Raw genomic sequence first — 26,760 nt, 5'->3', positions numbered from 1 at the left:
TTTCCAGGACAAACAAAAACTAAAGGAATTTGTGAACACTCAACCAGCTCTGCAAGAAATATTAAAGGGAATCCTTTGAGTGGAGAGAGAGCCCAAAATGAATAAAGACCAGAAATGAACAGAGACAATCTACAGGAACAGTGACTTTACAGGTAATACAATGGCACTAAATTCATATCTTTCAGTAATTACTCTGAATGTAAACGGACTAAATTCTCCAATCAAAAGACAGAGGGCATAAGAATAGATTAAAAAAAACAAAAACAAAAACAAAAACAAAAAGCAAGATCCATCTATATGTTGTTTACAAGAGATTAATTTTAGACCCAAAGACACCTCCAAATTGAAAGTAGGGGGTGGAGAACAATTTATCACGCTAATGGACATCAAAAGAAAGCTGGAGTATCCATCCTTATACCAGACAAACTATAATAAGATATGAAGAAGGACACTATATCATCATAAAAGGGTCTATCCAACAAGATCTAACAATTGTAAATATTTATGCCCCTAACTTGAGAGCAGCCAAATATATAAACCAATTAAAAACAAAATTAAAGAAACTCACTGATAATAATACAATAATAGTAGGGGACTTTAACACCCCACTCACTGCAATGGACAGATCATCTAAGCAGATCACCAAGGAAACAAGGGCTTTGAATGACACACTGGACTAGATGGACTTAACTGATATATTCAGAGCATTTCATCCTAAAGCAGCAGAATACACATCCTTTTTGAATGCACATGGAATGTTCTCCAGAATAAATCACATACTGGGTCACAAATCAGGTCTCAACTGGTACAAAAAGATTGAGATCATACCATGCATATTTTCAGACCTCAACCAAATGAAACTTGAAGTCAACCAGAAGAAAAAATTTGGAAGGACCACAAATACATGGAGGTTAAAGAACATACTACTGAAGAATGAATGGGTCAACCAGGAAATTAAAGAAGAATTTTAAAAAATTCATGGAAACAAATGATAATGGAAACACAACAGCTCAAAACCTTTGGAATGCAGCAAAGGAGATCCTAAGAGGGAAGTATATAGCATTCATTACAGGCCTTCCTCAAGAAACAAAAGAAGTCTCAAATACACAACCTACCCTTACACCTAAAGGAGCTGGAAAAAGAACAGCAAGTAAAGCCTAAATGCAGCAGGAGAAGAGAAGTAATAAAGATTAGAGCAAAAATCAGTGATATAGATATCAAAAAAATGGTGGAACAAATCAATGAAACTAGGAACTGGTTCTTTGGAAGAATTAATAAGATCAAAAAGCCAGACTTATCAAAAAGAAAACAGAAAGGACCCAAATAAATAAAATCATGATTAAAAGAGAAGAAATCACAACCAACACCAAAGGAATACAAACAATTATAAGATGATATTATTAGCAATTACATGCCAACAAATTAGGCGGTCTGGAAGAAATGCATAAATTCCTAGAAACATACAAACTATAAAAACTGAAACAGGAAGAAACTTAAAAAACCTGAATAGACTCGTAACCAACAAAGATATTGAATTAGTAATCAAAGATCTCCCAACAAGCAAAAATCAAGGGCCGGATGGCTTCCCAGGGGAATTCTACCAAACACTTAAAGAAGAATTAATACCTGTTTTTCTGAAACTGTCCCGAAAAATAGAAATGAAAGGAAAACTTCCAAACTCATTCTATGAGGCCAGCATTACCTTGATCCCAAAACCAGACAAAGACCCAACCAAAAAGAAGAATTTCAGACCAATATCCCTGATGAACACAGATGCAAAAATTCTCACCAAGATAGCTAATAGGATCTAACAGTACATTAAAATGATTGCTCACCACGACCAAGTGGGATTTATTCTTGGCCTGCAAGGGTGGTTCAACATCTGCAAAAAAATCAATGTGATACACCACATTAATAAAAGAAAGGTTAAGAACTATATGATCCTCTCAATAAGTGCCGGAAAAACATTTGACAAAATTTAGCATCCTTCCTTGATTAAAAACCTCCACCAGGTGGTGATAGAAGGAGCATACCTCAATATCATAAAAGTCATATATGAAAGACCCACAGCAAATACCACTCTCAATGGGGAAAAACTAAGAGATTTCCCCCAAGGTCAGGAACATGCAGGGATGTCCACTATCACCACTGTTGTTTAACATAGTACTGGAAGTCCTAGCCTCAGCAATCAGACAACAAAAAGAAGTAAAAGGCATCCAAATCAATAAAGAAGAAGTCAAAGTCTCGCTCTTCACAGATGACATGATACTCTGTGTAGAAAACCCAGAAGACTCCACCAAAATATTGCTAGAACTGATACAGGAATTCAGCAGTCACAGAATATAAAATCAATGCACAGAAGTCAGTTGCATTTCTATACACTAACAATGAAGCAGAAGAAAGAGAAATCAAGGAATCAATCCCATTTACAATTGCACCAAAAAACCATAAGATACCTAGGAATAAACCTAACCAGAGAAGCAAAGGATCTGGACTCAGAAAACTATAGAACACTCATGAAAGAAATTGAGGAAGACACAAAGAAATGGAAAAATGTGGGGCGCCTGGGTGGCGCAGTTGTTAAGCGTCTGCCTTCGGCTCAGGGCGTGATCCTGGCATTCCAGGATCGAGTCCCACATCGGGCTCCTCGGCTGGGAGCCTGCTTCTTCCTCTCCCACTCCCCTGCTGTGTTTCCTCTTTCACTGGCTGTCTTTCTGTCAAATAAATAAACAAAATCTTAAAAAAAAAAGAAGAAATGGAAAAATGTTCCACGTTCATGGATGTGCAAAACAAATATTGTTTAAATATCTATGCTACCCAAAACAATCTACACGGTCAATGCAATCCCTATCAAAATACCATCGACATATTTCACAGAGCTGGAACAAACAATCCTAAAATTTGTATGGAACCAGAAAAGACCCCCAAATAGTTGGAAGAATGTTGAAAAAGAAAACCAAAGCTGGGACATCACAATGTCTGACTTCAAGCTCTATTACAAAGTTGTGATCATCAAGACAACATGGTACTGGCACAAAAACAGACACAGAGATCAATGGAACAGAACAAGGAGCCCAGAAATGGACCCTCAACTCTATGGTCAACTAATCTTTGATAAAGCAGGAAAAAATATCCAATAGTAAAAAGACAGTCTCTTCAACAAATGGTGTTGGGAAAATTGGACAACCACATGCAGAAGAATGAAACTGGACCATTTCCTTATACCACACACAAAAATAAACTCAAAATGGATGAAAGACCTAAATGTGAAAAAGGAATCCATCAGAATCCTAGAGGAGAACACAGGCAGCAACCTATGCGACCTCAGCCACAGCCGCTTCTTGCTAGGCACATCTCCAAAGGCAAGGGAAACAAAAGCAAAATGAACTATTGGGACTTCGTCAGGATAAAAAGCTTTTTCACAGCCAAGGAAATAGTCAACAAAATTAAAAGGCAACTGACAGAATGGGAGAAGATATTTGCAAACAACTTATCAGATAAAGGGCTAGTATCCAAAATCTATAAAGAACTTATCAAACTCAACATCCAAAACACAGAAAATCCAGTCAAGAAATGGGCAGAAGACACAAACAGACATTGCTCCAAAGAAGACATACAAATGGCCAACAGACACATGAATAAATGCTCAACATCACTAGGCATCAGGGAAACACAAATCCAAACCACAATAAGACATCATCTCATACCAGTCAGAATGGCTAAAATCAACAACTCAGGAAACAACAGATGTTGGTGAGGATGTGGAGAAAGGGCAACCCTCTTATACTGTTGATGGGAATGCAAACTGGTACAGCCACTCTGGAGAACAGTATGGAGGTTCCTCCAAAAGTTGAAAATAGAACTACCCTATGACCCAACAATTGCACTATCACATATTTATCCAAAGGATACAAACATAGTGATTTGAAGGGGCACATGCACCTCCAATGTTTATAGCATCGATGTCCACAATAGCCAAACTATGGAAAGAGCTCAGGTGTCAATCAACAGATGAATAGATAAAAAATATGTGGTAGATACACGCAATGGAATATTACTTAGCCATCAAAAAGAATGAAATCTTGCCATTTGCAATGACATGGATAGAACTAGAGGGTATTATGTTACTGAATAAGTCAGTCAGAGAAAGACAAATACCATATGATTTCACTCATGTGGAATTTATTAAACAAAATAGATGAACAAAGGGGAAAGGAAGGAAAAATAAAATAAAAGGGAAACAGAAAGGGAGGCAAACCATAAGAAAATTTTAACTGTAGGAAATAAACTGAGGGGAGGTGGGTGGGGGGAAGAGGTAACTGGGTGAAGGTCATTAAGGAGGGCACTTGATGTAATGAGCACTGGGTGTTATATGCAACTAATAAATCACTAAATTCTACCCCTGAAACTAATAATACAGTATATGTTAACTAAATTGAATTTAAATTAAAAAAATGTTTTAAAGTCAACTGTATATCTCTTTCTCAAATTGTCTGTTTGTGATTTTGTCCATTTTTCTCTCATGTCTTGAATTTTATTCTTTTTGATTTTTAGGCACTCTTTATGTATTAAAAAGATGAGTCCCAATATAAGTTGCAAATATTCTCCACCAGTTTGTCATTTGCCTTTTGACTTTGCTTGTGATGTCTTACACCTTGCCAAAAAAATTATTTTTATGTAGTTAAATTTATCAAGATTTTCTATTGTTGCTTTGGGATCTTGTTTTATAGCTTTAAGAAGTTCTTTCCAAACTCAGTTATAATTTCTTAGTACTTTTATTCCTTTTTTTTTTTTTGCATTTAGATTACTGATCCATTTGAAATTTATTCTGATCTATGATATGAGATAAAGGTCTAATTTGTCTTTTTTTGAAATGGCTATCCAGTTGTCCCTACACCATTTTTTAAGGTAATATTTTCCCTAGTAACCATCTTTATTATTTACTAAATTTCCATATATTCTTGGGTCTATTTTGGAATGTCTAGTCTGTTCCATTGGTCTGAGTATTTATCTATTCAAGCTATATCTTTTAAAATCATATGCAAGTATTACTCCCCTATTCTTCTTGAAAACTAATTTTTAAAAAGAGTGCAGTGTCAATGGGACTTGGTGACTAACTGAATGTGGAAGTTGAAATAGAGGAAAGTGCCCTGGCTAACTCCCAAACTTCTTTCCTATTTGCCTTGGGTAGTAGAGAGTAAGGTTGTTTGCCAATAGGTGCTGGGGAGAGACTGTAAGGAGAGAGTATCACAAGGATGGAACCCTTGGATCACACCAAGGGTATGCACGGGAAGAGGAAACCAGGAAAAGGACTGAGAATGCATAGTTAAAGAGATGTATATTAGTTTCCTAAGGCTGCTATAGCAAATTGCCACAAACTGGGTGGCCTAAAACAACAAAAATTTAATGTTTCACAGTTCAGGAAACTAGAGCTCTGAATTCAAGGTGCCAGCAAGTTTGGTTCCTTGGAGGTTCTGAGGGCCACCTTGTTTCATGCCTCTATCCCAGCTTTGGTGGTTGTGGCAATCCTTGGCGTTCCTTGGCTTACGCGGCATCACGTCAGGCTTGGCTCTGTCATACCCTGGCTTTTATCTCTCTGTGTGTCTTCACATGGCCTTCTTATAAGGACAGCCATCCTTGGTTTTAGAGCCTACTCTAATCTGTCTAACTATTTGCCTTATATCAGCGAAGACCCTATTTCCAAATAAGGTCATATTTGAAGGCTCTGAATAGATATGAATTTGGGGAACACTATTCAAATATTCACTATTTAAAATGGGAGAAAATCAAGAGGTGGAGGTAACATGGAAATTGAAGAAATACAATTTCAAGGTTCAAAAGGTAGATCAAGTGAAACATGCCCAGAAAGTCATCTGCTGCTTGCTATCCCATTTCCTTCCACTATCCAACCACCCAAGTTGCCTTTCAGTTGCCCAAACCTGTAGTGCGTCCTGCCCCTAGGTCCCATCCTTGCTGTTCCCACTGCTTGAACTCTATCCCCACCTGCTTCAGCTGGTGGGTGCCACCTCTTCCTTCAGATCTCACTTTGGAGCCCCACAGGGCAGGCTTCACATCCATCTTAGACAAATGTATATCTTGTGCCTCTCACTGTGTTTGGCACATAGTGGGTACTTAATAAATGTTTGTTGAATGAATGAATGTACTTTTATATAAATGACACTGTTCAGAGAATATTACTCAACAAATTGCCTTTTTATTGTTACCATAATTTGCTATTCTTTCTTCTTAATAAATCAAATAGCTTACCTCCTGGTATAGATTTATCTAGCAATATCCGAAGTTCTGCTCTAATCATCCTCGGAAAATGGACCCTGAAATTGGGTATTTCATTTTTAATTTCTCATCACTAAGATGTAGATTAAAATTAATTCCACTTGTCTATATCAATGTACTTTAGAGTAAATTACAGATGCTATAACACTGGGTTAAGAAGTGTATTTTATTTCACACTTACATGGTGTTGACTATGTTCCAGCTACTGTTTTAAGCATTTTACCAATATTAACTCATTTAATCCTTATAACAACATGATGATGTAGTTACTAATATTACCTCCATCTAATGGAAGAGGAAACTGAGGCACAGAGAAGTTAAATTACTTGCCTGAACTCACACCGTTGGTAAAAATTGAAGCTGGAGTTCAACCTGGGCCGTTTGACTCCAGATGGAATCTGTGCTGTAGGTCGCCTCTCAACATACTTTTAATCTTTCCTTACACGGGCAGTTGCCTTGTTCATATAACCTTTTTCTGCAGCATGAGCTGAGGAGATAAGCCTGTGGATTTCTCCAGTGGTCCCTACCTACAAGTTCCGCACCTGCATCCAGCTGCCCACAACACAGCTCACCCAGCTCTGTAAGAACATACAAGCGTGTACACGTGCTAGGCAGTCCCAGTCAGATTTAGGAAGATGTTAACTAACCAGATTGAGCCCAAATTGGAGTCACTCGTGCTAAGCCTCATATGAGCAAACCAAATCTTTTAACTAAGTTTCTATGCTCAGCTCTCCCAGCAAAGGAAGGCCCAGGTCAACCAATCAGTGCTTGCCTGCTCGGCACAGGTTACCTGACCCAGCTCCAAGACTTCCCTTTGCTAGAAGGAAGGTAACCTTGCAATAACCAATCCACTCCTGCCCTGTATAACTCCTTGTTCCTGCTCACTTCGGTCTATAAAACCTCTCAAATTGTACAACTATTTGGGTCTCCTTTTTATTTGCTAGCTTGAATGCTGCCAGATTCATGAATCTCTGCATAAAGTTAGTAAGATCTTTAAAATTTACTCAGTTGAATTTTGTTTTTTAACAAAAATAAATCTTCTCTAAGTTCTCTATAACCTGAAAGAAAATAATTCTGCTAAAAACAGAAAACAAAACAAAACAAAAAACCCATCATTTATATTGCTAATTTACATTCCTAATTAGAACCCTTCATATGAATTTTGGGAAATTTTTATCCTCCATAAAATCACATGGACCCAGGTGCTTTATATTTGCATATGTTAACTTTAAAAGTGAAACTGTCCATTATTTTACCAGCAAAAATGGGTTTATATGGGAATAGCAGAGAATTTCGATTCAGGACACGCAAGCTATGGCAAAACCCTAGGCAAGTTCAGAGAACAAAGGAGAGGATTGCTCTTTTACAGAGGAAAGTTGGGGGAGTTGGGAGAGACTATTAAAAACAAAAAGTCCACTGGAGTAAATTGGGAGTTCACAGTATAGTGGCTTCTCATTGGCTGAGTTGTGACAGTCTCTGATTGGCTTTGCTGTTGCTGGGTAAGGAGGAAATCTTTTTTCCTACAGGGGTTGTAAAGTATAGGCTTCTTCCTGTTGAGAATGCAAGGGCTGCAGCCAGTGGTTTGGTGTGAGAGCTCCACCTTCTGGCCTCTGACTCCATTTTGAATTAGGTTTCCTTTATTCAGTTCCACACATAACAAAAACTCATTGCAGTAACTATTTTTCCATGAAAAAGGAATCATTTTACCCTGTAGGCCCATACCCTAGATGGTGTTTTTCAAAAGGTTTATTACGATAAATTATTGAATAGGATAGAAAATAGAGTTCACTGCTGTACTGTTTTTGTGAAACCTAGTACATAGAATCACTACAGAAAATGGTCTCAATCATCACAATTTGGTACAAGGTGTTTGAAAACTTAGCTCTGGACAGCAGAAATGATACAAAATAACAGTTTTTAGTTCAAAAAATGCAACGTCTAATCTCTACTGGGTATTTTATTTCATTCATATAGTATTTTATGGTTTACAAAGTGCTTTACCAACATAACTCATTGACCTAAGAACAGGTCTGTGGGTCATGCCGGAAGAATATTCTCATCTCTCTACACACACACAAATAACAAAACCAAGATGAGACAGACGGAATGATCTGCCAATAGTTTCTTGGCTGGGCTATGGTGGAGCTGTCCCTAGAATCCACCTTTCTAACTGCAGCTGTTCCAGACATCCCATGGCTGCAGGCAGAGCAACATGTCCTGCTACTACTAACAAATGCCTCATGGGGTTTGAACTACAGGTGCCTCCATCAGTTTTTAGCACCAGGTGCTGGAGGCGACTTCCTCTCCCACTGGTTGTTTCCAGGACAGCATCTAGCTCAGAATGCAGGTATATAAGGGGAACGTCATCAGTAACTAACTGCCTTGGTTGCCTGTGACTCAAGGACAGATCTGCTCACTCTCCATATTCAGTTAGACCAGTGGGTCTCAACCTTGGCTGCACCATCAGTTCATGATTAAAAATCTTGAAGCTCAAAGCATACTCCAGACCAACTGCATCAGACTCTGGGGTTGAAGTCTAGGCATCAGCTTTAAGATTCCCCAGGTGATTCTGATGTACAGCAAAGGCCAATATCCAGAAAATTAGAGAAATATGGTAAATCTCATCCGGTCTAAACCATCAACTCTTTATTAAATGGGTCAGTTCTTGATTTGAACATAAGAAAAATGAGCTGATGATCTGATTGGCCACAAATTTTTTATTTATTGTCCTTATTAAAATAAATCTCAATTATAGAGCAATCCTGCTCAGCATTACACTTTGCCAATATTATCTAATTTCAACCTCTTCCAGGGTAGGTATTCTCTCCAATTCACAGGCAAGGAAGCTGGGACACTCGGAGCTTAGTAACAATACCCAAGATTATACAGCTGCTAAGTGGTGGAACTGGGATTCAAACCCATGTAGTCTTGACTCCAACACCAGCCCTGCCTGCATGTAATTACTAATTTCATGGGCTGGTTCCGTGCTTGGTTGTTGGCATTCATCTGTGCCTTATGCCCCTCCAAATCAGTGCTAGCAACTGAGACTAGCTCAGATCTTCTTCCTCTCTGCTCTTATAGCATCTTGTGATTCTTTCCAGCCAGGAAGGCTCTTTGCGGAAGATGCCATGTTCTGTTCTATATCTTTCTGTCTTCCATGACCTGAACAATGCTGACATAGTGGGGCTCACACACTACCTATTGTTTCAATGAATGACACTCTAAGCCACATGGACTATATCCATTTGACTAGTTTACACAGTCTTATTCCCAATACACTTACAAATAAATGTTTTGAGAAACCAATACTATGGTACTCAGCTGGAAATGAATGGAACATTTACTGAACTAGAAGTTCATAATGAGTAGCATGAATAAGTTTTCCAGGAGATTCTTAAAACATAAAACAGTTCGATATAAAACTGTAGACATTTGAGCTGAAAGATAACTTAGAGAAACATGTAATGACCCCAGTGTAATCTCATTTGAAATTCAAAAATTGGGTCCTCCCACTCTTCCCTCTCTCTTCTTTTCCAAAAACAGGTTGGCATACCATGCAGTGAAAGAGGAAACAAAACAATGCTTGTGTTCAGCTGTCTGGAGTTGGATGCTCAGGGCCTTCAGCAAAACCCGAAAAAAGGCAAAACGATGTAGTTATAGATTTTCAGAAAATCTATAGTCTATAACATTTATTTTAGAATGTATTTAATTAGTATGAACTGCTCCCAAAACTCAAAGTACCAATACCAAACAAAATAGCTGTCGCCCCCCACCCAGCCTAGTAACAAAAAGGTCAGTCCTCCTCTTGACCTGCCCCCTCTCACATCGTTCTTTTGGGGGTAGGCTGGCCCCAGATCCTTCAATCCTAGTGCTGTCTTTACTTCCCTCGGCCACATGGTGTCACTGTTGAAGACCGGTTGGTTCACCTTAACCGGCTTCCTTGCTGTGAGGAGCCCTCAGCATTTTTTGACCGGGTCTGAAGGGACCACAAGGGCTCTCTCTGCAGGGGCAGTGCCCTCCTCCAGCACCGGGCTCTGTCAACGGCCCCCATGTGGCTTCCCTTTCAACCTAGCTCTTTTAGTCTCTACACTCAGAGCTGGCCCCTGAAGCTCTGAGTAGGAATGGGTTCCACTGTTTACAGAATTCTCTGCGTCCTTTCTTTCCAGGGGTCCCCAAGACATGGGGCAGCAGCATTACCTCCACCACCCATCCCCCACCCCGCTCAACTCCCCAAACAAAAAGGGCCTCTCTGTATCATCTTTCCCTAGAGGATCTAGGCTGTACACCCTTTACTTACTTGTCTTCTGTGGTTTAAATTGGTATGTATCCTCTTAAGGGAAAACTACCCCCAGGAGTCCACAAAGCTATTTTCTATCCTGGCGCATAAGGAAAAGTAACTCTCACTAAAGATGTGAAGACAGGGTGCCTGGGTGGCTTCAAGCCATGATCTCAGGGTGGTGGGATCGCGCCCTGCCCCCGTGGGGCTCCACACTCAGCCTGAAGTCCCGCTTGAGATTCTCTGCCCCTTCCCCTGCCCATGGACCCTCTGTCTTTATCTCTCTCAAATAATAAAATAAATAAATAAAAATCTTAAAAACAAAAAAAAGAAGTGAAGAAGTACAAGAGAAGATTAACTTATAGGGCTAAGATAAAATAATACCAAATATATTTTCATTCTATCATTTTTATTTTTCAAGGAAATTACAGATCTATAATATAATACCTTTGTGATACATATATCCAACCCCCTCAGGGGTGTTTTATCTTTCCAATTCTCCCCACTTCCAGCCCTGTGCATGTTTTTACCATAATCTGCTTACATACGGTCTGGTCTAAGGTCATATCCATTGAGAAAGGAATGAACTTCATCAAGTCAGGGACATATCTGGGACTGAGGGCCCTGCCTCCTAGGACAGCCTTTTTCTGCAACACTACCCTGCACCTCCATTTCTGGAGAGACTACCGGGCTGGAAAGGCCAAGGAATTACCCAGCAGCTAGATGGGAGATAGGATTGAGTCAAAGTGGATTGTCAAGGGAGACTCCTCAGTATCTGTTCCCACCACTGAACACACGTCTTTCTCCAAGAACTGCTGAATTCAAACGTCAGCCGGTCTTTGGAGCCACCTCCCTCTGCTCTCTACTTTCCATGTCCCTCTCTCCATGTTGGGTGCAAAGTACCCCAATGTGGGGTTCCCATCAAATCTACTTATAGTGAAGCCAGCATCCATCTTATCAGGTCATACATCCCAGGCATGGTTGGACCAGCCAGGAAACACGTAGGTCTAGGCTCAGGAGATAGGAATGCTTGCTTATCATCCAAAGGAACGTATACGAATGCAACCCCATGAGCTTACAAGTAGTTAATCAGCACTACCCTAAAGATAGAATCACTAGATGCACCTAATGAAATTTCTAACCTATAGAATAAAGATATTTTTCAGATTCCAAGTCTCTTCTCATGGAATAGACCTCCAGGGGACCAGACATTAAGTAACATCTGCCAGCATGACCTCGTGGGCCTCCAATCAACGGAGTCCACCTTCTCAGGAGACCCCTGGTAGCATTTCCACCTGGGCCTCTGATTAAAACATTCACTTTCTCAGAGGACTCCTCCCCCAAATTTTGCCCTTAAAAACTCACACTTGCAAGTCATCAGGGAGTTCAGGACTTTTGAACATTAACTCCCCGTTCTTGTGGGTGCTGCCATAATAAAAAATAGCCAATCTTTCTTCCCTGTAAAAACTCTGTGTCAGTTTTTTTATTGGCTTGCTACAGATGGGGTGAATGAACTTTCATTTGGTTTGTTGATAATAACAGCCATGTATTATTGTTTGGCCACCTAGAATCCCTTTTTTCTGTCCTTGGGCAACTGTCCTCTAGCATTCCATGTGGTCTTGGCGTGTTTGGTCCATCCCAGCCATCCCTAACTACCCACTGGTGTAAACACATGGCCTATGCCAGACAGTCAAAATCTCAACTTGGGGACCATGGCACATTGGTCTTGTGACCCAAGCAAGGCAATTAGGGTGCATCCCTGGAGTTTATTTATGGACATTGGGTTAGACAAGCTCTCATTCCTCTGGGTTCACTAATTTAAGATGATAAATCATTTAAGTAAGGAATTATTTCACTCAATGTATTCTGCTCACACACTGCCATACAGCAGAAGCTCATCTGCAATAAGAGAAATGAGACCAACCCACCAGGGCATGCAGAGGAATAGGAGACAGAGTGAGACTAAGAAAACAAAGGGTGTAGACAATACTGCTGGAGATCTGGAGTCCCTTGAACTCATTGGCATCAGAGTTGAGTTTCTGTCACATCTAACTGGGAAAGTTCTTTCTGACATATTGACCCTCTTGGAACTTTTTTTTTTTTTTTTTCTGTGTGGTATGATAAGAAATATATTTGGTCTTTGTCCCTGATTCCAGGCACAGGTCTTCTAAAACCCTTGGAATTTCGTGAGTGATAGGCATGTCTTCTGTTATTTATAATGAGCCTCTTTCTACCACACCTGAGTTTATGGGAATGAGGTCGCTTAGGATGAGGTCTCTACGCGGCATCAGGATGGGGCTGTCATGGAAAAGACCAAGTGATTAGAAGGTGGGAACTTTTAGCCCCACTCACTGACCTTCAGGAAGTAGAAGGGGGGCTGCAGATTAAACTTTATAAAAACTCTTGAACAACAGACTTTATGAGTCTCCAGGTTGGTGAACATTAAGGTGCTAGGAGGGTGAGGTGCCCAGAGAGGGCATGGAAGTTTTGTGTTCCCGCCCCCCATACCTTGTCCTATCTTTTCCAGCTGGCTTTCCTGAGTTATATCTTAATAATAAACTGACAAACATAAGTGTTTCCCTGAGTTCTATAAGCTATTCTAGCAAATTATTGATCGCAGGGGTGAAGGGTTGGGGAATGAGAATTCCTGAAGTACGAATGGCCCAGGACTTGAGGCTAGTGTCTGAAGTGGGGGCAGTCTTATGGGACTGAACTCTTAAATCTGTGGAATCTGATACTAACTCCAGGTACTTATTATCAAAATTAAATTGAATTTTTGGACACCTAGTTGGTGTCCAGAGTATTGGAAAATTGGTTGCTGGTGTTGGAAAACACCCTATATTTTGTCACAATATACTGACGCTGGGTTTCATTTGTTTGAGACTCTACTTTAATGAAAAGAATAGCTTTGCCACTATGTGCTGGGAGCAGGGGTATGGATGTGTCAAATCCCCAGCCATCATATTCGCATTGTCTGCCTTCCTCAAACCCATGCTGGACGCATAGTGGGCATTCCTACACTCCTTCAAATGGGTAACACTCCTATCCCAGAAGCCCTCCACGTGCCCTTTCCTACACAACCCACGGCTTCCTCCCTTTTCACCGTAAGTAACCACTATCCTGACTTTACACTGGTCATTTTCTTACTTTTCTTCATAGTGTTATCATCCGAGGACATCCCCAAACACTATAATTTAGTTTTGCTTTGTATGTGTGTGCGGACGGGAGATGGGGGGCTATGACTATTGGGATATGTCATAATCAAAGGAAAGGATTTTACAATGAGCGGGGTCCTCAAACTTCTCAGGGCAGTGGTGCTCAAACTTGAGTAAGCATAGGAATCACCTGGAGCGTTTATTAAAACACAGATGGCTTGCTGGGCTCCATTCCCATGTAGGCTGATTCAGTGGACCTTAAGTGAGGACTGAGAATTTGCATTTCAAATCGGTTCCCAAATGATGATGCTGGACCGAGACCACACTTTCAGAACCAGACTTAGGGTATGTGGGGCTATATCCAGGGCTGCTCTCACTTCACCTTGCATAACTAAGCTTCTTACATCCCATGATACCTCGGAAATCAGGATTTAATGGCTCCAGAATTTTACAATCATCTGTTTATTCTTTTCACTCTGCTGGCAGATGATGATCTGCTTAGCCAGTGTCCTTCACCCAAACAAAAGAGCCTCGGTCTAAGGTCCTGTGAGCTCTTGTATTTAGACCATCATCTGGTGCCAAACCACTGCTCTGTAAAGGTCACCTAAAGGTGGCTGAGTTCTCTTGGGTAACTGGTCTCTAGAGTTTGGATGCATTTCTTTCAAAAGAGAGATTAGTAAAATCCTGAGTCTCCATTTTGCACAGAAGCAAGAAGAGAAGCTCTCCATCCTCAGCCATACCAAGTATCAAACACAGAATCTTCTCTTCAGCATCCTTTCACCCTCATTGCATCTGCCACTCTAGCTAGACTGCTGAAAGTATGAGTTTGGTGGTGGTATAAACCTAAAGGAAGACTCAATTTCTTCCAACAGAATTTATATTCAGTAGAAAGAAGAGTGCTACACAGGGAGGAAAACTAATGTTTAGTTCTGACTTTCTTTCCATTGCTCAATGTGTTGGGTGGTATAGGAGTCAGTCTCCAAGATGGCACCTGGTGATCCTTGCCCTCCTATCTTGCCCCAGTGTTGGTCTGTGTGACCAATATGGCAGAGGAGACAGTACGTAACTTCCAAGATTAGGTATAAAAGCTGGCAGCTTCCATCTTTCCATCTTGGGCCTTTTGTCTCCCTCGGTCACACACACTTACACACACACACACACACACACAATCACTGACAAGGATCAGTCAGATGCCTTGTCATAAGCCACTCAACAGAGAGGGCTACATTGCAGGGACTCAAGCCTCCAGCCGACAGCCCCATGTTATCTGGGAAGTGGATCCTCCATACCCAGTCAAGCCTCAGATGACAGTGGACTTAGTTCACTTTGGAGCCTCATGAGCAACCTTGACCTAGAACCTGAGTTAAACTGCTCCTGGATTCCTGGCTGCAGAAACTGGGGTGGGGGGGGGGGAGTTTATTGCTTTAGGCTGCTAAGTTTTGGGGTAATCCATTACGCAGTGGAAAATAATACAGGTGCCTTTCCCCAATTTACCCCCCTTTAACCCTCAAACAGCCCAGAGAGACAGTTATTGCTGTATTTCACTGACTCTGAGATGTCATCAACTGCAAGGTGTTCTGTGAACCATTAAGAAAGGAAAGAAATGCTGTTATTTAAACGGTGATATGCCTTCAGTTGTAAGATACGCTCCAATTTCAGGTATGTTACAGTGGGACAAAAGCGTGCGTCTTAGAATTGATGAAATGTGTTACCTGTATTTTGTAGCAAGGGTTTCTTCTCACACATAGGGGAAATGAACGCTTTCTTTTTCATCCCCATTCTTCAGCTCCATGTGGAGTAACCAGTTGATATGTTTTGAATAGAGAGGTCAACGGTCTGAATGGACATAACCCGAGTTCTAGAGCCACCGTGGACTCAGTGTGGATCTCGTTTTTCAGTATCGATCAATAAGGGAAATTTTTAAAAGATGTGAGTTCTCCTAATTCTCATGTTAGCCAAAGGAAGGCTCCTCTCTGGGTTCTTAATCAGCACCGTCCTCTACACTGCCTCTTACTAAAGTGCAGATATAGTGCATTTGTGGCCCTTTCAAATCAGCCCAAGCTGGCCCCAGCTCTAGAACAGCTGACATCAAGTGTCTGTTCTCACCTACATTATCCGAGCCAGACATTATCATTCCCACCGGACACAGGAGGGGAGAGGAGCTGAAAGACATTAAGAAACTTGCTTATGATAATCAAATTAGAAAGTGACATATGCTGGATGGAGTTCTACCAAGCTGTTCTCACCGCCATTCCTCCCACACGAGCAAGCCTTCTCTAAAGAATGGCGTTGTGGCCTCGTCTCCTGGCCTTAAAAAATATTCACAGGAAGCGAAAAAGGCAGCCAATGCCTGTGAGAGTTTTCAGTAGCCTCTAAAAATGCCTTTTCCATGAATAGCCTGCTGTCTTTCATCTTGGGAACACTGAGTGTTTCATCAACATTATCTCATTAGTCCTCATAGCACCAGACTTTTCAAATAAATGAGTTAATGTTCGCAGAAAGTCCTTGAGATCTAAAGACTAGAAGCTCTGTTTGAAGGTACGGCTTTGTCCTAACGCCTCAGCAGCTGCCACAGAGTCTGTTCAGAGTCTGTGGGAGAGCTCGCCTATGAAAATGGCAGACTTTTCAAGTCATGGAGTTGGAGAAAGGAATGGGGGGAGGCAGATCCAGTAGAGCCGACCCTGGTTTGACGGTGAAGTAAATCTATAAAGCAGAGACGCCAAAAGGGATTCCGCTGGCCCCTCTGGTCAATTACTGATGCCCTCTTGATGGGCTGAGGTGGATCCTGAGGCCATGTCTGGGCTCACTGGGAAAGAGTTTGGGAATGATTACTGGTGTCTGCCATGGATGCAAGACTAACGAATTTGGAGCATATGCTCCAGAAACTTGCCCTTCTTGCTACAGATCAGTGAGCAACTTTACTATAGCATTTATTAGTTCTAGGAGGGTCTTTTTGGTTGTTGTTGATTCTTTCAGATTTCCTGCATATACAATCTTGTCATCTGTGAACAAAAACAGCTTATTTTTTCTTTCCCAATCTGTATACTTTTTATATCATTTTCTGGTTTTATTACATTAGCTAAGACTTCCTATATGGTATTCAAAAGAAGTGGTGACAGGGGACATCCTTGCTTTATTCTTGATTTTAGCAGGAAGACTAGTTATTCACTTAAGTAAAATGTTAGCTATAGATTTTTGTAGATATTCTTTATCAAGTTGAGGAAATTCCCTCTATTCCTAGTTTGATAAGAGTTTTTTTTTAAATCATGAATGGGTGTTGGATTTTGTCCATCTATCGATATGAGTATGTGATTTTCTTTCTTTTTTAGTCTGTTTATGTGGTAGACCACATTAATTGATTTTTAAATGTTGAACCACGCTAGCATTCATGAGATAAATTCCACTTAGCTGTGATATATAATTCTTTTTTTGATTTGCTAATATATTGTTGAGGAAGCTTACATCTATGTTCATGAGAGATATTGGGGTATAGTTACCAAGTGATTTTAACATGCGGCCACAGTTGAGCTCCAGTCCTAAGGGTTGAAAGAAGAAATTATATGCAAAATTCCTCACATGTTGGGTGGCTACTGAATCCCAGAGCTCAGGACTTGGGTGAGGAAGAGAACAATGAGGCAAGAATTAATGAGAGTGATAACAGAATGGAACTACTATTCTAATCTCTTTATTCATGGACCAAATAACAGTCATCTGACACAAAACTTAAAGTTTATAATAATTTCATATAGGCTCTAATTTGACCATCCTAATCCTGATAGGCAGTGAGAGATGACATTAGCATCTCCATTTTACAAAATTAGGAAATTGAGACTCAGAGAGAAAAACTGATTTGCCCAAGATTCACAGCTGTAACCCACATCCAGGGTTCCTGAGTGAAACCCAGCACCCTTTTTGTATGGTTCTTCAGCTATTCAAATTTCTGGGGATCTTTAGTTACTCAGATATGCTTATTATTTGATAAAAGCCCAAAGAAGAGTCCAATTGGAATGACTTCCAAAGCAAAAAGAAGGAATCTTCAAAAAGACAAATAGAACCACCCACTTCCGGTCCATGGAAGCCATTTAGTTTAGTTTGCTTTACCCTCAGAAGTAGAGGTGATGGGAGAATACAAGGTGTGGAGCCGAGAAAAGTGTGATGCTCAAAGAAAGTCAAGGGAGCCTCTGGAGCCCTGCTCATACTTTCTCTCTATACCTGGACGTTGTTCTCTCTCACCTGGCACATCTACAAACTATCAGACCCTGATGTCCTCATCTGCATATGGGAGCCCTGAAGATGTAAACATGAATACTTCTCTGATTATACAAGATGAGACTCACCATTGCCTCTACTGTGACGCTTCCCTGGGCCAAAGAAATGCCTTATTGCTCACAGGTTACCTGACTCACAGGGCACCCTGACCCTCTAGCCAGGGCTGCTAAAGCCTGAATCGTCCAACTTGCCTTTGCAGAAACTTGTTACTAATATGTCATTTCGTTTCTGTCTCTCTCCAACCTCAAGCTTTGCCTGCCTCATGTCAATGGCATGTCCTTGCTCCCTATACCTCTACACCCATGCACAAGAGGATGCGTGTGAAAATGCAGAGGGAAGTTGCTTCTCCATCTTTCTATACACACCACTGTCCACACTTGCATACAAGCACACTCCATGATAAACACATTGGGGCTCAGAAATGGAGCTGGTGGGAGATCTTGCTTGACCCTAAATTATGGAGGGATGAAATGCCTTATAATTAATTTATTTATATCTCTGAAATTCTGCTGTCTCTCCCACTCAGAGAGGTCTCCCACTTGGAGACCAAGACAGCTACAGTAGAAAGATTCTTCTCCAAAATTGTGACATTGGAAATCAGGACTCCCCACGAAACCTAAGGAGCTGGGGCCCTTGAAGGGCACACAATATTCTCCTAGAGAATCGGAGCAAGATCCAGAAGGGTGGTAACCCTGCACACTTACTCAGGAACAGCAAACACAGATAAAGCACAGCAGAGCTGCTGTCTGTTGAACAGACAGCAGCTAATTATATTGAGAAATGTTTTCTTTCCTCCTAAGTTCCTGGTCATCATCGAAAATCTCCTCTGGGGACGCCTGGGTGGCTCAGGCAGTTAAGCGTTTGTCTTCAGCTCAGGTCCTCGTTCCAGGGTCCTGGGATTGAGTCAGGCATCAGGCTCCTCGTTCAGTGGAAAGCCCATAATTCCCTCTGCCTGCCACTCCCCCTGCTCACGCTCTCTCTCTCTCTGACAAATAAATAAATAAAATCTTTAAAAAAAAAAAAAAAGAAGGAAAGAAAGAAAATCTCCTCTGACCCCTATCCTCTACTGTGTTTCACATGTTTATCATGTCCCAGATCTGTGCTTTTCTTCTTATCTGCTATTTACTTTCTTTCCAGAGCTGTAGCCCTAGGCCCTGAGAGTTAAATAATTTGGGAAGTTTTGAGTTAAACAGGTTTTACGACAAGACTTCTCAGAGCTTATGGAATGTCAATGGGTGTGGTGACTCTTCAGGAAGATTTGTGTGCGCTATTTCCCAGACATTTTCAAAGAGGCCTCGCAGGGCCCCCGTTTAGTTCAGAAGATGCTGATGAAGTCCCAGACAGAGACTGCTATCTCTTCCTCTATTACGGGTTGAATTGTGTTCCCTCAAAAAAGATATGTTGAAGTCCTAATACCTAGTACCCCAGAATGTGACCTTACTTGGAAATATGGTTTTTACGGAGGCAATCAAGTTAAAATGAGGTTATTAGGGTAAGCCCTAATGCAATTCAACCAGTGTCCTTCTAAAAATGGGAAATTTGGACACAGAGATGGATATGCACTGAGAGAAGCCTATGCAAAGAGACACAGGGAGAGGATGTCCTTTTACAAGCTGAGGAACACCTGAGACTTCCAGGAGCTAGGGGGGAGGCCTGAAACAGATCCTTCCCTAGCACCTTCCATGGGAGCATGGCCCTGCTGACACCTCCATGTTGGACTTCTGGCTTCTAGAACTGTGAAATAAGGTTCTGTTGTTCTGAGCTCCCCAGTTGGGGTACTTCGTTACAGCAGCCCTAGGAAACTAATAGATCCCTTGTATCCATTCTCCTAGCCGGGTGGTAGGCAAATCAGGTTCATTTTTTCCCTATTTATTAAGAATTTTTTTTAATTTCTATGATAAGCTTAAAAATAACAAAAATACCCATTCTTCTCCTCTTCTATTATAATGGAAGTATCAACTTTTAGCTAGGCAAATGGCCAGCTAGACTAGAGCTCAGCAAACTCTTTCAGTAAAGGTCTAGATAGTAAATATTTTAGGTCTTGTGGAACAGATGTTTGCTTTCACAACTGCTCATTCTGCCATTGCGACAGGAAGGAAACCAGAGACAATATGTCAACAAATGAGCATGGCTGTGTTTCCATAAAATTTTATTTACAAAAACTGGCAGCAGACCAGATTTGCTGACCCCGATCATTGAGTACCTGCTGTCTGTTGGGCATTGTTCTAGGAGCTGGGGATACCATGGTGAGCCACAGAGTCAAGGCCTCTGCCTTGTGGAACTCGTAAAAGCTTGTTTACAGCTGTGTCCTCAGCACCTTGTGCAGGGCAGGGCACATAGTGGTCAGTCCAGAAATATGAGCCAGTGAGTGACTGACAGTCCCCTGGGTGAAAAGAGATGAGCCAAGCCTTGGGGATGGTAGGCCAGGGGGAATCTCTGGGCTCCTTGCAATGCTAACTAAAGCCCAACAAAAGAATCTCCACTGGCAGTTTGATTCCTTAACAAGACAAAAGCAAACCAACACTTTTTTTTTTAAATAGGGTCCAGACCCAAGGTAGGTCTTGAACTCACGATCCTGAAATCAGGATCACATGCTCTACCCACCGAGCCAGCCAGGTATCCCAAGTGTGTTCTTACATGCACCAAAAAAACATGTACAAGAATGATCTTAGCAATGTATTTCCAAAGATACAAAAACCGAAAACAACCCAAATATCCACTAATAGAATCAATGAGTAAATAAACTATATTCTTTTCAAATAATGGAACATTGTACAGCAAAGGACGAGAACAGACTACCGCTACAGAAGACAACAGGGACAAATAGCAAAATCGCTGCAAATGGAGACCATCTACCCTCCAACCCCCCACTTGGACCCTGAGGACTCAAACTGTAAACTGCCCTACAGCTTACTGTCTACTTTTACCATGATTTTATTATTCCTTAGTCTTCATGAGCACAGTTTACTTACTCTTCCAGGATACTCTTGCCCAGACAAAGCCCTTTATTGTTCGTCATAGAACTTCCGGAAAGACCCATCACCTCCTCAATAGAGAACATCAACAGTTTACACCTCAAGAGTCTTGGAAACTTTCACCTCAAAATCCTTGCCCTGCTTTTCCCACAGTCCTAAACGATGTAAGTCCTACAAATCCTATTCAAATCTTCACATTGAAAGACTCACCTAAACCAGAATCAAAATCTCAAATTTAACTTTTTCCTTCCCCCTCCAGTGAAAGCGCGTTCAAGGTGGTTATTCTCCCTGACGGCAGTAAGCAGCACATTCCGCTGTGTCTTCTGAACAGATTGCTCTGGTGCTATTTTGGGAGCCAGCATTCAACAACATAATGTTTTGTGAGAAAAACCAGACACAAAGAGAGCATGCTTTAATAATCAATTTATATATAGTTCAAGAACAGACAAAGCTAATCTATGGTGATAGAAATCAGAACTGTAGTCACTCGGTGTGTAGCGGCGGTGGGGTACGTACTGCCTGGGAGAGGATATGAGAGAGTTGTCGGAGTCCTGGAAGTCCTGTCTTTGTTTTTTTTTTTTTAAAGATTTTATTTATTTATTTGACAGAGAGAGAGAGACAGCCAGCGAGAGAGGGAACACAGGCAGGGGGAGTGGGAGAGGAAGAAGCAGGCTCCCAGTGGGGGAGCCCGATGTGGGGCTCGATTCCAGGACTCTGGGATCATGCCCTGAGCCGAAGGCAGATGCTTAACAACTGAGCCACCCAGGCACCCCGAAGCAGTCCTATGTCTTGATCTAGATGGTGGTTACATGTGAATAGACATGCAAAAATTCAATGAGCTATACATTTTTGTGTGCATTTTACTACGTGTAAAAAAGTAATTTATTATTTTTTTAAGATTGTATTTATTTATTTGAGAGAGAGACAAAGAGAGAGAGTGTGACTACAAGTAGGGGGGAAGGGGCAGAGGCAGAAGGAGAGGGAGAAGCAGACTCCCCGCTGAGCCAGGAAGCCCAAGACGGGACTCAACCCCAGGACCCTGAGATCATGACCTGAGCTGAAGGCAGACGCTTAAGGACTGAGCCATCCAGGCACCCTTTAAAGAAGTAATTTAAATAAAGGCTTAAAAGGGCTAAAATTTTAACCTAGGTGTCAGAGGTTACCAGGAGAGCTGAGTGTAGTTTTAGAACTTCTCCTTTAGCCAAGGGGTTGCCTTAAACAATATGGAGTTCGGTATTTCATAAGATCCCAACCTGGCTACCTTGGTTTTGTTTTCAAATCCTGTGGGTACAATCTACATCTGCGATGCCAGCGGCCATTACAATTGGCCCTGAGCCTGTCTGTACATTAATGATATTTATACACATGGAACAGAGGTGGGGTGGTGAGAATTAACAAGTGAAATGTTTGACACAGGGTCTTGCTTATAGGATGCAACTTGTGGCTACAGACACCTTGAAACAGCCCTTCTGGGGGAACGATAGTATTGCTCCTAGAAAAACTAGCATGTGAAATGTTGCATAAGGGGACTCACCATCCCTCTGTCTTTAAGGACTGAGCTATATTAGTTGAGAGTACATACAGAATGGTGTCATCAAAACTGGGGGACGGGACAGTGTTGATGGCTTTCGTTCTCCTTATTTGTAAGATTCACCTGTGTTGTCTCATGTAGCTGTAGTTTGTGATTTTTAACTGATGTAGAGTAGGAAAATGTGGTTATATGTGGTGTGTGTGTGTGTGTGTGTGTGTGTGTGTGTTTATGAAAGGAAGAGAATTGATTGCTTAATCAATTCCAGGAATTAACAAAAAATCCAGCTTCTAAAAGGTCAGGCAGCCTTCTTTACCTACAACAATTAAAAAAAAAAAAAAACACCTACAGCGACAAAGAGCAAACATAAAAAATATTTTGTGCTGAGAGGGAGAACCATTTGTACTACCCTGGGGGGGTTTCTTTACGTAAGATGCGTTGAATCATTTCCGCAAACCAGGCCAGACCATGTCCTAGAAACCAGTTGTTAACCCTCCCTCTCATCTCAGAAAAGTACAAGGAGGACATTTCAAGCCATGCCTACAAAAACCCTGATAAAAGACCAATGCTCGATGTAAAAGCCTTTCATCACTTTCATTTTTAGGAATGGAAAAACAGATATGTAGTTGATATTTATAAAATCGTATTTGGTAGCTAGACCAAGTAGACACCATGTACTTACATTTCCCAAACACAGAGTGGGAGTTACGGCCTCCCTATCATATTTTTAGCCTGTGGTTACTGCCTGTCTCACCTGGCCCATCCCTTTGGCTAATTGCCTGCACAACCATTCTCCAGTGTTCACCACAGAATGACTCCTCTGTCCACCCACAGGAACAATGGTTTTCTCCTATGCTTGGGGATTTTCCTTCAAAGACTTCAAAGTGGACCACTCCCTGAACGATTTTAGGAATGAAGCATTCTTTTCTCAAAAGTAATATGTGTTTACTGTAGAAACTTCAAAAGTAGAGATGAGCAAAATGAATCCAGACAAAACTCACCCAGAATCTGTCCAATATTATTTCTTGGTGCATATGTATTTTAAATATAAGTAACTTTTTATTGTGCTGACATTTTATCAAACCAGTTCCTTGTTGGACATTTAGGCTTTTGTTATTTTTCTTGGTATAAACACCACTCCCAAAATTATTCCTGGAAACTGAACATCCTTTTGTTTGTTTGTTTAGTTTTTACTTTATAATCATGAACTTAACTCTGCAATCCAGCTATTGGAGGGGAATAAGGATAATATGGAACCATAGACCTGCAGCGAGAGCACAATGATTATAGGCTATTTCGAGCAGGTGGGGGTGAAGGGGTGCCCTCCTGAGCTACAGAAGAAATGGTCTGGTAGTTAAGATAACACACAGGTCAAATGTATTAGGTTTGTCCACAGTCAGCAATGGTGATCTTCTTGCTGGTCTTGCCATTCCTGGACCCAAACCAATCCGCACTTCCACGATATTCATGCCCTCTCTCACCTTGCCAAAGACCGCATGCCAACCAGACAACCACTCCATCTTGGCCGTGCAGACGAAAAACTGGGAACTGTTTGTGTTGGGTCCAGCATTTGCCAGGGACAAGATTCCAGGACCTGTGTGCTTCAGGATGAAATCCTCATCATCAGCTTTGTCCCCGTAGATGGATCTGCCACCAGTGCCATTATGGCGTATGAAGTCACCACCCTGGCACAGAAATCCTGGAATAATCCTGTGGAAGCAGGAACCCTTATAACCAAATCCTTTCTCCCCACTGCTCAGAGCACGAAAGTTCTCCGCTGTCTTTGGCACTTTGTATAGTTTTAAACACACACACATACACACAGACACATACACACAGACACACACACACAGACACACACACACACACACACACACTGGGTTAAAGAGGACATGCAGACCTTATAGATAGTTGCTCTTCTGGAAAGTTGCACCAAATCCCATACCTGTTCTCACCGGGGATAAGCATCAGAGGAAACAGTCAAAAAGATCTCACACACACACAAGAAACAAACTGTAGTGAAGGGAACACTCTATCAACTTCCCCAGACTTTTATTCGAGAGTTCCATGTGTTTATAGCTGGTTATTTGTAAATCTGGTAATTATGGCAAGTGGATACTCAGAAGGAGCTAGCTAACCTTCAGGCCATGTGTGCTAGTCAGCTGACTCAGAGTGTACAGGAATCTTATTGTTTGTATGTTGCCAGGTGATAATAAGCTGTTTCGGTACAATCTCTGAGGGAATTTCCAGTCAAACTGAAGGGTTCGGAATATTATAGACCCGGAGTGTGGGTTATAAATATAAGTAAGCCAGGATAGAAGGTAATTTGTTTCAGCTATTTCCTCCGGACAATGGCAATGTCTACTATTAAAGAATTTACAAACTAGGGGAAACTTGGAGTCACTCCAATTTCAGCTCTGGGATGGGATGACCAAGGGTCGCAGGGGCCTGTCCAAGGCCCCCGCAGGTGGGTGGAGAGGCTGAGTCAGTTTGGAGGAGATGAGACTCCAGCATCTGGGCAGGCAGGGGTAGCAAAAGAGGCAGAGGGGGACAAGGAGAGGAACTAGAAAAGTGTGAGTTTTCACGTTAGACTGACCTGGATTCATATCGTAGTTTTTCCATCTTGTTAAAAATAGGGCCTAGGGCATATGACTCAACCTCTCTGAGTTTTAACTCTATACAGGGGAGACAAACACCTCTTCCTAGGGTTGCTGAGAGATTTCAGTGGAATAAATGTGTAGAAACTAACTACAGTAACTGATAAATTGAAGGAACCCCAACAAGTGGTTGCTATTACTACTATCATGATTAATCATTATTATTGCTGTTGCCTTTGAGGATGGATTTAGAGGGGCTAAAGGTGCTTATTACTGATCATTATACCTCCTCTTTGGGTTTTCTATTTCAGGGGTTCTTAATCTGGTGCCTAAAAATTCCCAAGAGGCCCATGGATAGATATCTGGGAGAGGTATCAAACTCTGGTGAGAAAAAAATGTCAATGTTTTCACTAACCTGTAATGAAAACTTACTCTTTCCTCTGTTATGACCATAGGCAATAACTCACAGTACTGATCATGTTTTGAGGAACAATACAAAATTATATATTATTTTTGTATCACATTAAAATCGTTGCAGGTTTCTCAAAATATCATTTTAATGGGCATCCTGTCTCAAAAGCAGAGTTGTTCTTAGACCCACTCATTAGACCCCTGGTGGAACACACGTGATCTCTGTCTCCCTGTCTACAGATGTTGGGGTGATGGAGCTGGCTGTCAAGGTAACTGTAACACAATTTCCAAAAATATTTTGATAAAATATCACAATCAGATACAATATCATACCTTTATTTTGGGAACTTTTTTTTTTTAAGTAGACTCCACACCCAACATGGGACTTGAACTCACAACCCTGAGATCAAGCGTTGCATGCTATACCAACTGAGCCAAACAGGCACCTCTATTTTGTGCACTTTTATTTTTTTTATTTTTTTAAAGATTTTTTATTTATTCAACAGAGATAGAGACAGCCAGTGAGAGAGGGAACACAAGCAGGCAGAGTGGGAGAGGAAGAAGCAGGCTCATAGCAGAGGAGCCTGATGTGGGGCTCGATCCCACAACGCCGGGATCATGCCCTGAGCCGAAGGCAGACGCCCAACTGCTGTGCCACCCAGGCGCCCCTATTTTGTGCACTTTTAAACAGTATTCTTCCAAGGAGTCCGTAGTCTTCATCAGACTGTCAGAGAGAGACAGAGACACGACAAAGATTCGAACCCTTTGGTCGAGAGGCCACTGCAGGGCACCTTGCACACAGGAGGAGCTCTGCTGTCCACCAGCCCAAGAAGTTTCTTTCTTAATGTGCCGATTGCCTAGGCCAATAAACACCAAAAGTAGAACGCTTCTGAAGACAATTAAAAAGAGCCTCAAAAGAGCCTAATTTTGTACAATAGATAAAAAATGTCAAGGAGAAAATGTCTGTGACTCTCTGCAGGAGCCTGACGCCCAGAGAATCCAGTAGAAAGAAAAATTACCTAAGAGGTATAATGACCCCGACCCCAACCCCAACGGATGGCAGAGGAACAGCAATGCGTGGAGAGCAGAGAAAGGTAGGAGAGGAGGGCGAGGATGAGGCAGAGAAGGTGCGATAAAAAACTCAGAATTTCCCAATTCTACAGCCCCTACAGGCTTGGGGGTGGGGGTGGAGGAAATAGGGAGAAAAAAGGAGGAACTTGAAATAAAGGACAACGAAATTAAACAAGACAAAACA

At 41.5% G+C, this 26,760-nt stretch overlaps 1 pseudogene; it reads right to left on the bottom strand.

Annotated features, from left to right (window-relative positions):
- Positions 1-23,877: 23,877 nt before the first annotated feature.
- On the bottom strand, positions 23,878-24,314 carry LOC113253689 (peptidyl-prolyl cis-trans isomerase A-like; annotated as a pseudogene).
- Positions 24,315-26,760: the final 2,446 nt, after the last annotated feature.

Source organism: Ursus arctos, unplaced genomic scaffold (genome assembly GCF_023065955.2).
Source record: "Ursus arctos isolate Adak ecotype North America unplaced genomic scaffold, UrsArc2.0 scaffold_20, whole genome shotgun sequence".
Taxonomy (NCBI): Eukaryota; Metazoa; Chordata; class Mammalia; order Carnivora; family Ursidae; genus Ursus; species Ursus arctos.
Note: the sequence above shows the minus strand (reverse complement) of the source record. Positions and strands in the feature narration are given on the sequence as shown.